Here is a 16,435-nt window from a genome sequence, read left to right as displayed (position 1 = left end):
AATCTTAGTTTCCCTTACCTACCATTGTAAAATAAACACTGAGGGAGAGAGAAATGAATAGCCAGAAACATCAACATAAAAAGCTTGCAAGTCCCTCTTCAGCCTATAACTGATTGTTGTTGTTAAGTGCCGTGGAGTCGGTTCTGACCCATAGCAACCCTGAACAGGGTTTCTGAGGCTATAAATCTTTACGGGAACAGAAAGCCTCATCTTTCTCCCACAGAGCAGCTGGTAGTTTCGAACTGCTGACCTTGCGGTTTGCAGCCTGATTTGTAACCACTACGCTACCAGAGAATACCTAAAATGGGGCTACAACTTGCCCAGTGAAGGAGGCCTACTGTGGAGCCTTTACATTGTTTAATACCATAGGTGGGATCCTGATCCCCATCCAGAATTTCTGAGGTGGGAAATTTCCACTTGAAAAGACAAGCAGACCATCCTGGAGTGGCTAGAAAAACAGAAGATACTTCTTGTTTCAGGAAAAATCAAACACAATAATGGCAGTCTTATTGACTACTAGAAAAACAAGCAAGATGTTCTCTGGAAGCCATCAAGGCTAGTGGTTGTGTTCCCTCAGGGCAAACCCCCTTCCAAGACTGAGACTCAAGGAGAATACATGAGCAGGCATGTGGTCTTGCTGGTGACCACGCTGGTTTACCAATAAGGGGAAGTGGGGGGAAACCAGCAATGAAGATGTGAGCTAAGTCTGACCACATTCAATAGACTACTGTCAACCTGGGTTGAAACCTGGTTGGCCTGCATTTCGGTGAGACCTGGGAACTCCAGGACTCAGGCACAGGAACATGGCCACAGTGGAGTAGAGCATAAAGTGAAGCGTCCAGCTGATATGAAGTGAGGGGAGATGCACAAGAAAAATACTTGCAGATAGTACCCCTTGACCTGGCTTCAGTGGCTGGATGATCAGAACTCAACTAGAGGGAGAATGAAGAGGGAAAAAAGAATAATATGCTACAATTTGAAGAACTTGACCTATACTTATGGATGTAGTGGCTCAAAAGTGGGAATGAATCTTTACAGTGAGGATCATTCCCACTCCCTCATACACAGGATTGACAGGGATGGGCAACTTAGACAGTGGCTACCAAAAATGGGGTGCTACAAGGCAAGAAGTGACTGGCTTACAAGCTTTCAAGAGGGAGCCTAGTTCCAGAGGGTGTGGGGAAGGTAGAATCTCCACTGAGTGGTTTCCAACCTGAGACAAATGACCTGGATGTAGACCTACTCTCCATATTCGAATGAGGGCATGCTTTGGAAATGCTTGAGCTTAAGGACTAACGTGCGCCTAACCCAAGCTATGTTATTTTCAATAACCTCATATGCATGTGAAAGTTGGACAGTAAATAAGGAAGACCATAGAAGAATTGATACTTCTGAGTTGTGGTGTTCGAGGAGAATATTGAAAGTGCCATGGACTGCCCATAAAACCAACAAATCTGTGTTGGAAGAAGTGCAGCCAGAGGCCAAGATGGCCAAACTTCATCTCTCATACTTTGGACATGTTGTCAGGAGGGACCAGTCGCTGGAGAAGGATATCATGTTTGGTAAGGTGGAGGGTCAGAGGAATACCCCCAATGAGATGGATTGGCAAAGTGGCAGCATCAATGGGCTCAAGCATGGCAACAATAATGAGGTTGGCCCAGGATCAGGCAGTGTTTCGTTCTGCTGTGCGTAAGTTCACTATGAGTCAGCACCAACTCGATGGTACCTAACAACAACAACATATATAGAATTATATATATATACACACACACACACACACACACAAACACTATATGTGTTTAACTACTATAGCATATATACATTGTTTTTATTTTTGTTAAGCGCTGTTGAGTTGATACCAACCCATAGGACTCTATATAGGGCTTCCAAGGAGCATATATATATAATATATAGTATATATATGGTATTTACTAGGACTGCCTGTGATGTGCAAGCAGTCTTTTACTTCTTATGCTCAGCCTTGTAAAGATAAGCTCATAAATGAACACCTCAGAATGTGAAGGATGCTTTATAATACTTTTTCCTAATTTCATGATATAAAACTGATTTATGCAAATAGCTTTGATACACTTAGTCATAAAAGCAAAATATTGAATCAGAAGCTAGATTCACCAACTAATGAATTACAGGCACCTTTAGAATATCACATCTGACCTTGACTATGATCATGTTGAAACCCTCTCTGATAGACTAAGGAGCTCTGTAATTCGGTTACCTTGTGATTTAATTCTGCTCTGATAATCAGAAATTGCTAAATGTATATTCTACACAAAGCTGTTGTGTTAGAGGCTACTCATTTCTGAGACAGGTCTGAGACCAGATTGAGCTAGTTACCTCAATTTTGTGGAGCATGTTATTGTTTATGAAGTTAAGATTGTGGATTTTCTCAGAACAAATATTTATTAGTTTTCATGTGAGGAAAATCATTACTGTTTCAGAGACAAGCTGAACACTTGATCCTTGACTCCAGACTTGTTTCATAATTTTGTGTCTTAGTAAACAATATGAACTGTTATTAGTTGCTGTTAAGTCAGTTCTGATTCATGGTGACCTTGTGTATAACAGAAAAAAACGTTGTTCAGTCCTATGCCATTTTCATGATCATTAGTAAAGTTGAGCGTATTGTGAGTATTCCGTCAGTTCGTTTCATTGAAGGTCCCTGGATGGATTGACAAAGTAACAGCAGCCATGAGCTCAAACATAACAATTTTGAAAATGGCACAGGGCTGGACAGTGTTTCATTCTGTTGTGCACAGGGTCACTATAACGCAGAACCAACTGGACAACACCTAACAACAACAACAGAAACAACAATATTTTACCAAACATGATGTCCCTTTCTAGAGATTGTTTTTTCCTGATGAAGTGTTCAAATTAAGTGAGCCTATGTTTTGTCACTTTTGCTTCTAAGGAAAATTCTGGTTTCATGTCTTCTAAAACTGATTTGTTTATTCTCCTTGCAGTATATGGTGTATTACATATTTTTTGCCACCATGAATGGGTCCCCAAATTCATCTTTGCTACTTGAAAGGTCAGAGCACATTTAAACCTGTGAAGAGTTAATGAAAACATCTGCAAGTATAATGCTTATCTGAGAGCATTAAATGCCTGGGATTATTTCCAACCCTCACAATCAGTCCTGATAACAGTTATTCACTATTGTATCACTAGAGACCCGTCTGCATTTCATTTCATCAGCCCCGCCTAGACAGATTGGATACTATTCACTGGAGATTATACCTTCCTTCAGGCCCTCTGGATCTAGGTTCCCTCTTGAAAGCTTGTAAGCCAGTCACTTCTTGCTTTTGTAGTCCCCCCTCCCCCCACATTTTGGGTAGCCAATGTCCAAGTTGCCTATCCCTGTCTACTCTGTGTGGAGGGGGTGGGAATGATTCTTGCTGTAAGGATTTGTTCCCTCTTTTGAGCTACTGCATCCATAGGTGTAGGTCAAGTTCATCAAATTGTATCAGAATACTTTTTTTCCCCTCTTCTTTCTTCTTCTGGTTGAGCTCTGGTCATCCAGTCATTGAAGCCAGGTCAAGTGGGTATTATCTGCAAGTTTGGGTGTTCTTGTGCATATGCCCTCTCTTCTTATCAGCTGGACACTTCAGTCTCCACTCTAGTCCTCTGTAGCTATGTCACTGACTCTGGGCCCAAGGGTCTCCAGGTCTTGCCATACTGCTGGCCAACCAGGTTCAAAGAAGTCTATAGAATATTGTAGAGCTTAGCTCACCGCTTCATTGCTGTTTTTCCCCTCACTTCCTATTTTCAGTAACGAGTGTGGTCACCAATCAGAGCGTGTATTCCCATTGAGTCTTAGTCTTGGAAGGGGGTTTGCACTGAGGGGATCCGACCTCTTGCCTCGATGTTTCCTGGGCAAGCAACTTGATTGTTCTTGTAATAACAGTCGGTCTGCCTATGTCTATTAACTTGTTGATCTACAAAATTTTAAGCAAACATGTTTAGAAACAAAACAGCAATGCAATAAGACACCTGTCTGGATTGCAGCAGATATGCATGTTTTCTAAAACTATTGAAATTGAGCTATTGGCATGAAAATATTATTTAAAACAAAATGAAATTAAATCATAACTGCACTTTAGTTTGGGTCCTTAATTTTCTTTTTATTATTTTTCTGTTACATACATGGCAATAAGCATACAATTGTATGCATGGCTTTAACTGGAATCCATAAATCTTCCCTGATATAAACACTTACATCACTCTGTACCCAGTGTCCAGGAAACAAGTGCTGGAGGCTTCTGTTCACTTTTGTTTGGAAAAAAATATTTTTTAAAAATAAGAAAATTTATATTCTGTAACTGTATGACCTTGGGTAAATTATTTAGCCTCTGAAAAATCTTAGTTTAATCATCTGAAAAATAGGCTAATGTTCTGCATCCTAGGTGTATTGAGGAATGAAATAACTCATGTAAAGCAAGTTGCATGGTATGATAATTAATCTCATGTTCCAAGTTGGCTACTCTATGTTGCCCAGTCGTTTGGTCAAATACTAGTATAGATATTAGTATGGATATTAGTATTTTGTTGTAGTAACCCCAGGAAACTAAAACAGTTCTTAGTTCTAGTAGTGGGGTGCTTCTGTAACAAAATACTTCAAGTTAAGTGGATTATAAAAACAGAAATTTATTGTCAGGTTGTTTCTGGAGACTGAAACTCCAAATCAACAAGTTGAATAAGCCATGTAAATCTAGGAGAAGAGTCTTTCTTTATCACAGCTTCTGAGAGACCCAGGCATTCCTTGGCTTGCAGCTGCAGTATAACTTCATCGCCACATATCTGACTTCCCTCTGTCTGCCTCTCTGTTTCTCTTCTCCTCTTTTATAAGGACACTGCCCAGATTGGATTATGCCACCCCCACTCTGATAAAATCACATAATCTATCTGATAGCATCTTCAAAGACTCTATTTCCAAACAAGATCACATTCACAGGTATCAGGGACTGTTGTTAAGTCCCATCGAGTTGTTTCCAACACATAGAAACCCTGTACAGGATTTTCCAGAAGCAGCTATTGAGATTGAACTGCCAACTTTGCATATCAAGCCGACCTTGCAGTCCAATGCATTAACCCACAGCACCACATCAGAACATCAAAATATATATTTGGGGGACACAATTAAATTTATAACACATGGTATCTGGTACATGTTAAATATTCAAAATATGGTAGTTGCTATGGTAAATGATACTAATCATGTTTGAGATATGGTGATAGGGCATGTCACTAAGAGATAAGTTTCTTGAAACCACCTTCCTCACTTTAACAAAGCACTACAGAAGAACGGGAGAGTGGAAGATGGTCAGTAGAATTATTTTTTTTATTACATGTGAACCATCCTTTGTATCCAAGTTTATTTATTAATTTATTTTTAAATGTTTTATTGTGAGTTATGTGATAGTTTACATGGGTCCAAGTTTATTTTTACATAATTTTCAAAAGCCTCTGTACAAATTAAGTTTTTTTGTTTGTTTGTTTATTCTTCAGGATGACTTTTAGCACTTAACTTTCAGAAGTAGAACAAGGATGTTTGGAAACTGAATGAAATAGCTAAAACAGGTTCCAGGGAGTGATCTTTCATCTTTCCTCATGGTATGTTATAGACATGTTTGTGCTAGAAAAGCACAAACACTTATGATTATTTTCTATGAGGTAAACATGACTCGTTATCTTTGATTGATGTCAAAAAGCAAATACAAGAAGTCTCACAAATTCTGTTGTCAGGTTAAGAGTGATAATTACTGAATGGTGTTACTTATTTTCTATGTATATTATATATTTTTGCCATAAAGACCTCTGTAGATCTGGAGCTCAGTGAATCTATTGATTCTGTACCAGTGACTAGTATACTGTTCTAATTTTTTGTAAGTCAAACCTCTGTGACTTTGTAGAACTTTAAACCTTTTATACTCTCTGATTGGAATCTGATATGTTTTTGCAGTGAAGGCAAATTGCAGCAGTATATGTTACTGATTTTAGTTAATAAAAAAAATTGTTACTCTTTTCTTTTAATGAACTACTGCCAGAATTTTATAACTGCAGGCCTATATTTCTTTATGAAGATTCCCAGTACTTTGAGCAGTTGGGGAAGCATATAATGTTTCAGTGAAAATAGTGAAGCAAATTTATCAGCATTGTCTCTAGGACTGTGATTATAAACTGTACAGGACTGGCTTAGTTTAATAACAGTGAGAAATCAGACTCCATATGATTCATAAACAATTTCCTGGAAGGTTCTATTCTACTATTTTTCTGTTTTTCAGTTTCCAAGAATCTGATAAACAATAAGTTGTTGTTATTACGTGCTGTGGAGTCGGTTCTGACTCATAGCGACCCTATACAGGGTTTCCGGAGTTGTAAATCTTTACAAAAGCAGAAAGCCTCATCTTTCTCCCATGGAACAGCTGGTAGTTTAGAACTTCTGACCCTGAGGTTCGCAGCCAGATTCGTAACCACTACACTACCAGAGCTCATTAAGCAATACGTAGTACTTATTTAATTGCATCACAGTACAAAGCATATTTAAGGATCCCTGGTAGCATAGTGGATTAGGAGCTGGACAGCTAACTGCAAGGTCAGAAGTTTGAATCTACCAGTCACTCCATGGGAGAAAGATGAGGCTTTCTGCTCCTGTAAAGATTTACAGTGTAAAAAACCTATATAGCGTTGTTATGAATCAGAATTTATTCAGTGGCCACACAACCACCACCAACACCAAAAAGTGCGTTTACCCCAATAAGAGGAAGGAGGGGCAAAATACTACAACTTTTTTAAGATGAGATTTCTAGATCAGTGTTTCTTAAAATGTGGCTTGCAGACCACCTACATCTTTATCATAGTTTTAGAAAGTAATTAGTTTAACTCGATGATAGTTCCACCATTTGTTTGTCAGTTTGTCTTACTGTGGTGGTTTGCATGGTGCTGTGATTCTGGAATCTATGCCACTAGTATTTTAAATAGCAGTAGGGTCACCCATGGTTGATTTAGTTCAGATGAGCTTCTAGACTAAGACAGAGTAGGAATAAGGAAGAACAGACTACTTCCAAATGTTTATACAATAAAAAAAATGTTTTGAATACAGTGGAACACAGTCAGACAGGACCAGAATATTAAATATTGAAACATGATGAAAAGCATAAGAATATTGTCAGATAAAATGCCAGAAGATGAGCCTTTCAGGTTGGAAGGCACTCAAAATAAAATTGGGGAATAGCTCCTTCCTCAAAGTAGAGTTGACCATAATGTTGCAAAATATAAAACTTTGGGACCTTCCTTTGATGATGGGGCACGCCTCAAGATGTGGTGAAACAACTGTAAACATCCATTGATAATTGGAACATAGAATGTTGCTGATGTCTGATGAATCTTGGCTGAAAGCAGACAATATCAGAAATATGTTTACCTGTGCTTTATTGACTACACAAAGGCATTCAATTGTGTGGATCATGACAAGCTATGGACAACATTGTGAACTATGAGTATTCCGGAACACTTAATTGTGCTCATGAGGAATCTGTACCTGGACCAAGAAGCAGTTGTTCGAACAGAGCATGGGAACACTGAATGGTTTTAAATTAAGAAAGGTGTGCGACAAGGTTGTATTCTTGCACCATACTTATTCAACCTGTATGCTGAGCAAATCATCCAAGAAGCTGGATTGGAGGAAGACTCATTAACAACCTGCGGTATGCAGATGATACAACCTTGCTTACTGCAAGTGAAGAGGACTTAAAACATTTACTGATGAAGATCAAAGATCACAGCCTTCTGTGTGGGTTGCATCTCAATGTCAAGAAAACAAAAATCCTCACCACTGGACCAATAAACAACATTCTTATCAATGGAGAAAAGATTGAAGTTGTCAAGGACTTCATTCTTCTTGGACCAACTATCAACATTCATGGAAGCAGCAGTCATGAAAGCAGACGTATTGCATTAGGCAAATCTGTTGCATAAGACCTTTTTAAAGTGTTGAAGAGCAAAGATCTCAGCTTGAAGACTAAGGTGTGCCTGTCCCAAGCCATGGTATGTTCAATAACCTCATATGGATGTGAAAGCTGGACAGTGAATAAGGAAGACCGTAGTAGAATTGATGCTTTTGAGTTATGGTTTTGGAGGACAATATTGACAGTTCCAAGCGCTGCCAAAAGAACCAATAGATCTGTTTTGGAAGTAGTGCAGCCATAGTGCTCCTTAGAGGCTAAGATGGCCAAACTTCATCTCTCATACTTCGGACATATTGTCGAGAGGGACCATTCGCTGGAGAAGGATATCATGTTTGGTAAGGTGGAGGGTCAGAGAAAAAGAAGAAGACCCCCAATGAGATGGATTGGCCAAGTGGCAACATTGATGAATTCAAGTGTGGCGACAGTAGTGAGGTTAGCCCAGTATTGGGCAGTGTTTCGTTCTGCTGTGCATAAGGTCGCTATGAGTCGGTACTGACTCGATGGCACCTAACAACAGCAACAAGAATGCAAATGTTGGAAACAAAGAAGAATTATCAGTCATTGGAAAATATGACCTTGATGTTAGAATCCATGTTTGGAAATAGCATGATAGAATTTGCAAAACCAATGATTTCTTCATTGCACATGACTTTTTAAGCAATGTAAAAGACCACTAGACTCATGGACTTCCGCAGATGGAATGCACATACATCAAATTGAATATATCTGTAGAAAGAGAATGTAGAAAAACTCTTAATCCTCAGCCAAAACAAGGCCAAGATCAGACTGTGGAACAGACTATTGTTCATATGAAAATTCACCTTAAGTGAAGTAAATTAAAAACAAGTCCACGAGAACCAAAATATGACCTTGAATATGCCACCTGAATTTAGAGATCATCTCAAGAACAGATTTGAAGAATTAGATGTTAATTACTGAAGACCAGAAGAATTGTGGAATGACATCAAGAACATCATACATTAAGAAAGCAAATGATCATTAAGAAGACTAGAAAGATGGGAAAGAGGAAAAGTCCCCAAATACATGTAAGAAGAGAGTCTGAAATTTGCTCTCCAGTGTAGAGATGCTTAAGCAAGTAGAAGAAATAAGGAGTAAAATAGCTGAAAAGAATATTTCAAGGGCAGCTCGAGGAGACAAAGTCATATATTATAATAAAATGTGCTAAGAACCGGAGTTTGAACACCAAAATGGCAGACTCTCTCAGAATTTCTAAAGCTGAGGGAACTGAAGAAAACATTCAAACCTGGACTTGCAGTATTGAAGGATTCTATGGGAAAATATATTGAATGATGCAGAAAACATCAAAAAGAAAAGAAAAAGATGGAGAAATACAGTCATCGCACCAAAATGAAATGGTTGACATTTAACCATTTCAAGAGGTAGCATATGATCAACAGCCAATGATACTAAAAGAAGTACAAGATGTACCAAAGGCTTTGGCAAAGAATAAGTCTCCAGGAATTTATGGAATACAAATAGAAAAATTTTAACAAACTGATACACAATGGAGACACTTACTCATCTATGCCAAGATTTTTGGAAGACAGATAACTGGCCAACTGTTTGGAAGAGATCCATATTTATTCCCATTCCAGAGAGGTGACCAATTGGAATTTGTAAATCGTTGCATGCAAGTAAAATTTTGCTAAATATAATGCAAAAATGGCTGCAATAGTACATTAACAGAGGACTGCCAGAGGTTCAAGCCAGATTCAGACAACATGGAATGAGAGATATAATTGATGATGTCAGATGGATCTTTTTGTCTGAAAGCAGAGAATACCAAAAAGATGTTTATCTTTGCTTTATTAACTATGCAAAAACTTTTGATTGTGTGGATTACAACAAACTATGGATGACATTGTGGGGAATAAGGATTCTGGAACACTTGTGTTTATGAGGAACCTGTACATAAATCAAGAGGCAGAACAGAACAAGGGAACACCGAATGGTTTTAAATTAGGAATGGTGTGTTCCAAGGTTGTATTCTCTCAGCATACTTATTCAATCAGTATGCTGAGCAAATAATCCTAGAAGCTGGATTATATGAAGGAAATCATGGCATCAGGATCGGAGGAAGAATCATTAACAACCTCCAATATGTAGATGTTGCAACCTTGCTTGCTGAAAGCGAACAGGACTTAAAATATGTACTGATGAAGATAAAAAACCACAGCCTAAGGTATGGATTGCACCTCAATGTACAGAAAACAGAAATCCTCACCACTGGACAAATAAATAACATCAGGATGAATGGAGAAAATACTTAATTTTGCTCACATCAACCATCAATACTCATGAAGCAGTAGGCAAGAAATCAAACATTATATTGCTTTATTCAAATCTGTTGCTGAAGACCTCTTTAAAGTGTTGAAGAGAACAGATGTCAGTTTGAGGATTAAGGAGTGACTGGCCCATCCCATGGTATTTTTATTAATCTTATATGCATGTGAAAGTTGAATCATGAATAAAACAATAGAAGAATTGATGCAATTGAATTACAGTGCTGGAGGAGAATATTGAAAGTACCATGGATTGCCAAAAGAACAAACAAATCTTCGTTGGAAGACTTAATCTTTCATACTTTGGACATATTATCAGGAAGGACCATTCCCTGGAGAAGGACATCATGCTTAGTAAAGTGGAGGGTCAGTGAAAAAGAGGGAGACTCCCTACAAGATGGATTGGGACAGTGGCAGCAGCCATGGTATTAAGTGTAGCAAAGATGGTGAGGTTGATACAGGACCAGGCAGTGTTTCATTCTGTTGTGCATTAGGTCACAATGAGTCAGTACCAACTCTATGGCATCTAACAACAATAAGATGATAATTCTGTCCAGTGCCACTTCTAAGGATAATTTTTATCAACGTTTCCCTTTGGTGCGCCCACTACCTCTTTGTGTCTTTTCACTATTTCATATACCCACTGCACATGACCTTTTCCTTGATTGCTTAGGTCTTGCTCAGGTCTTCCTTTTTATCCATAGCTTCATGTTTCAGATGTATTATCCAATCCATTTCCTCTGCATCATCCCTGCCCTAAGTTTTCATCATAAAAACATTTTACTCTGATATTCTATTGTCTTGCATACAGTAAGCTATCTTATACACTCATACAACAAGCTGAAATAACTTGGTATGGTACCTTTGTGTACATTACAAAATAGTATTTTCCAAAGTCAGTAATGGCTCAGTGATTTGTCACAGAATGTTGTTAAATGCCATCAAGTCAGACCTGATTCATAGAGACCCCATATAGGATTTCCAAGGAGCAACTGGTAAGTTTGAATTGCTGACCTCGTGGTTCAAACTGAACTTGTAGTCCAGTGCTTATCCTATAGTGCCACACCTGGACTCTAGCGTAAGTTCACTCATTTACACTGCCACATAGTTCTCCTGTGAAGAGATTGGTTGGTTTTAGCTTCCAACCTTCCATTTACCAGCTGAGTGCTTAACCACTATGAGACCTGGGCTCTTTTATTACTCATGTGTTTGTTTTATTATCTGCCATTGAGTTGGTTCCAACCCATAGCAACCCTGTATAGGGTTTCCAAGGAGTGGTTTTTGAGCTTGAACTGCCAACCTTGTGGTGCAAACTGACTTTGCAGTCCAGTGCATTAACCCACAGCACCCCACCAGGACTCCTTGTTACTGATTAGGTAAGTTAATTAAATTCTTAGGGTCTTAATTTCTATACCTATGTTGTTGTTGTCAAGTGCCGTCGAGTCGGTTCCAACCCATAGCGGCCCTGTATAGGGTTTCTTAGGAGGGACTGGTGAGCTTGAACTTCTGACCTTGCATTTCAAACTGGCTTTGCAATCCAGCGCGTTAATCCACAGCACCATTATTTCACAGCTGTTTTGAGGACTGTTTTGACTGTATGTTGATAATGCATCTGAGGTGCTTAACAGAATAGTTAACACTATTATTCTTATATTTGATGTATTCTTTTCCTTTTGTGCTTCTCATTTTTTTTAAAGTAATTGTGTTCAGTTACTGCTAGTTTTATTACATAGATAGAAAAGTATCAAGTGAATTGCAAAACCGGATAAAAGATATAAATTACTTGTATTTCTTAGTTTTTGTTCTCCCCATCGGCAATATGATAATAGCAATTATCTAGCAACAGAACTGATATAACTTCTCCGATAAATTGAATTTTACCAATAAAGAGACATACACAGTGCTTGACACATAACTGGTACTCAATAAATTCTATATCCATTCTTTATTCATCCCTGAGTAATACTGGGTCATGTTTAGCACATAATATTGGTTTCAACAAGGTGAAAAACAAATGAAGTATTTTTCTTAAAATTATTGCATATCAACGTATTCATTCGATTGCTCATTTTTTCACTCACTTGATAATGACTTATTTAATTCTAGTGTGGGTCAGAAAATATATTAAATGCTAGGGATATAGTGGTGAATAGGACAGAAAAAGCTACCATCATGTTGAGCTTCTAATATCATGGGCACAATTTTAATGAATTAAGTGCTATTGTTGTTGTTGTTGTCAGGTGTTATCGAGTTGGAACCAACTCATAGCGACCCCATGCACAGCAGAACGAAACAATGTCCGATCCTGGGCCAATCTCACTACCGCTGCCACACTTGACGCCTCAATGATGCCACCTGGCTCATCCATCTTATTGGGGGTCTTCCTCTTTTTCTCTGACCCTTCACCTTACCCAGCATGACATCCTTCTCCAGCGACTGTTCCCTCCGGACAATATGTCCAAAGTATGAGAGACGAAGCTTAGCCATCCTGGCTTCCAAGGAGCACTCTGGCCGCACTTTTTCCAAAACAGATCTATTGGTTCTTTTGGCAGTCCATGGCACTTTCAGTATTCTCCTCCAACACCACAACTCAAAGGCATCAAGTCTTCTATGATCTTCCTTATTCACTGTCCAGCTTTCGCACCCATATGAGGTTATTGAAAATACCATGGCTTGGGTCAGGCACACCTTAGTCCTCAAGCTGACATCTCTGCTCTTCAACACTTTAAAAAGTTCCTGTGCAGCAGATTTGCCCAATGCAATATGTCGTCTGATCTCTTGACTGCTGCTTCCGCGAGTGTTCATAGTTGATCCAAGAAGAATGAAGTCCTTGACAACTTCAATCTTTTCTCTGTTGATAAGAATGTTGTTTATTGGTCCAATGGTGAGGATTTTTGTTTTCCTAACATTGAGATGCAATGCATACCGAAGGCTGTGTTCTTTGATCTTCATCAGTAGATGTTTCAAGTCCTCTTCAATTTCAGCAAGCAAGGTTGTATCATCTGCATATCGCAGGTTGTTAATGAGTCTTCCTTCAAGTGCTCCTCCAAGTGATATTATGAGAAAACAAAACAAAACAACAATAACAAAAAAATAAAAAATACAAACATAGAATGTCCTGGGAGCAAAGTGGAGGCTTCTTAGGGGATAAAAAAAGTGACATCCAAACTGAGATAGCTTTCCAGGTAATTGGAACAGGATGTTTTGTTTACCAATACCATTCCTGGTGTGGTGCTTTAGGGCATGAAGCATAAGGATGGTGTTTCAAACATACCAGCTATACCTTGGAAGCCCTATACAGGTTTCTATGAGTCAGAACTAACTCAGTGACACAACAACAACCACAAAATTCCAAGAAAAAATGCCAGCGTTTCTCACCATTTGAATTCAATCTATATGTCTGATCATTTCTACTCCCCACTAGGAATACTATTGTTTGGAGCTTAGTTACCTGGCTATGCTATCAGTAGCATCCATTATTGACCAAATATTCCCTGAGACTGCCTTGACAGAGACAGAAACATAAATTGTTTGGAAGGTGCTAATGATGAAATTGCCTTTGGAGTTTGGAATGCAGCAAAATGAATTCTCTTATTTGTGCTCCTAGAGTGTTCGCAATCAGTGTTATGTTCCCAGGAGCCTAATCAATATCTTCTCCTCATGTTTCATATTGAGCTCTGCAGAAACAAACTTAAAAGAGTAAAAATGTTCTAAATTATTTCACTAGTTTCTGTCATAACAGATAGTCCAGGGGAATCAAGATACTTCTATCTGTGTCGCTTTTATCTGTTGTGTGTATTTTGTGGGATGAATGAGAACCTGATAGTCATGCCTTCTGTGAAGATAATTTATGTAAAATCTATTCCTTTGCTACACACTACCATTGAATCAATTCCTGTAACATCTCTATAGAGTACAGTAGAACTGTTTTATAGTATTGCTGAGGTTGTAAATCTTTATGGAAGTAGACTGCTTCATATTTCTGGGTTCCAGAAACCTTCAGTTAGCAGGCCAACACTTTACCCATTGCACCACCAAGGCTCCTTATAGTATGAAAAAATACATAACTATTCAGAATATTTGGATATGATTATATATTAAATGGAGTCCTGGTGTGGCACTGTGGGTTAATGCACCAGAATGCAAAGCCGTTTGAACTCCAAGGTTGGCAATTCAAGCTCACCAGCTGCTCCTTGGAAACCCTATACAGGGTCGCTATGGGTCGGAACTGACTTGATGGCACTTCACAACAACACAACAATATTTAAATAAATTTCCAAGAGGATATGCTAGATATTCTAGTCACCCTGGCTACCTCAAGATATGTTGGAAGGAGACAGGCCTCAGTCATTTGCAGGGTCAATTGTGTTCCTGGACTACAGATATTGTGACTCTTGCACAGGATATCCACATCACATTCTAATGAGCTCAGTGAGCACTGATTCTTTTCTACAATGTAACTATAACTCCAGTCTTCCATCAGACCCATCCTTACTGTGGCTTCTGCTTTGGAAGTGATACAGGAAGTTCTGGAAGAGGTGAAGGTATTGCTAGAAAAGTCTACTAGAAAGAGTTCATGACAGCTTACAGCTGCAAAATCCAAGACTGAGACAGAAATCAAGAACAAGATACAGCAGAAATCACAGGAGAAAGCAGACTCTTTTGAAAATGAAAAGTCTGCAGCTGTGGTTGTTCCTATTATAATGGGATATAAAGTGAAAATGAGTTGGTATGGATGGGTTGAGTCAGGTATATTTGTGAAAATCTACATCACCTTAGTAGGAATCCATTAAGTCCCACTGACAATGTGCAAGTGTATTTCACAAAGAGATCATTTGATGTTCTGGAAAAGATATAAACGTTAATAACTACTTCATGATGGTGAACAACTCTATGAAACCCATCTCTGTGGAAGGCAATTCAAAGAAAGTTAAGATTAATATGGTTCTTATCTTGTGTAGAAAAAAAGCTGAAAACTCATGGTGGAGCTATCTGATTCATATAGGAAAAGAATGACGAAAAAGAAAAGCTTTCATATTACTCTGACACAGATTCCAGTGAGAGACAGATGACTGTTCTAAAGAAAATTTATGAAGATTGAGATAATGATGAGAAATGAACCATTAATAAAGTTGGGGAAAATCAAGGGAAAAGCAAGCCAAAATTAGAGAATTTTGAGATTTTTAAAAAGGTACTTTTGGAAACTGTGATAATGTTTCTAATAAGGAAATGATGGTGATCTGCACAGATAAAATTTGACACGTCTGTTTGAAAAGCCTTCTTTAAAGTAAAGGCAATGAATTTTCCTTTTATGACTAGAGGATTTATTTAAATAAAATATTTTAAGTAAGCACTTTCACCAAAGAAAAAGAGAGATAGGTTCGGAGGATCCATCAAGCCTTATGTATATTGGTAAATATACCTAGAAAATCATATGTATACCAGGTGTGTTCCCTTGAGTCTATGAAAAAATAACCTATAGACATTTTGACTACAAAATTATTTTGAAATATTTATTTCTGCTATGGCCTATTTCTCCAAGTTATTGCATCCCTTACATGTGGTGGAGTGGGTTCCAACTCATAGTGACCCTGTACAAGATGTTCGAGGCTGTACATCTTTACGGAAGCAGAAAGCCTCACCTTTCTCCTACGGAACAGCTAGCGGTTTCAAACTGCTGACCTTGGGGCTAGCAACCTAATTCATAATCACTATGCTACCAGAGTGCCTTTCCTTTACATGTAGATAACTTCTTTTGTGAGGAGTAGGGAATAGGGTATAAAGAACAAAACAAAATGACAATGATACCCAAGTGCTATGTTCTTTATTAGTGGTCACCATAATATGTTTGTCCCTATTTCTGTATCTTGAACTATCACATGCCTCAGTGGTGTCTGGTATCTTAAGGAGTAACACCTGATAAAAATCAGTTTGAAGCAGAAATATGAACAATATATATTAATCAGTGATAAGATTTTAGAATCTCAATTCTTTACCTTACTTTGAGTTAAGAGTAATATGAGATATTAAAGACAAATCTATTTCACTAACATCTAGGAATGTTAAATTTGAGGATAATTCTTGGTCTTTCAAACAAGAATCCTGTTTTGGAATTTATCTAAGAAGGAAAAGGAATTATAGGTC

At 38.2% G+C, this 16,435-nt stretch overlaps 1 pseudogene; it reads left to right on the top strand.

Annotated features, from left to right (window-relative positions):
* Positions 1-13,404: 13,404 nt before the first annotated feature.
* Positions 13,405-15,469, top strand: LOC102830341 (annotated as a pseudogene).
* The last annotated feature ends 966 nt before the right edge of the window (positions 15,470-16,435 follow it).

Source organism: Chrysochloris asiatica, unplaced genomic scaffold (genome assembly GCF_000296735.1).
Source record: "Chrysochloris asiatica unplaced genomic scaffold, ChrAsi1.0 scaffold00051, whole genome shotgun sequence".
In the NCBI taxonomy this organism is placed as follows: domain Eukaryota; kingdom Metazoa; phylum Chordata; class Mammalia; order Afrosoricida; family Chrysochloridae; genus Chrysochloris; species Chrysochloris asiatica.
This window is presented reverse-complemented; position numbering and strand designations above follow the sequence as displayed.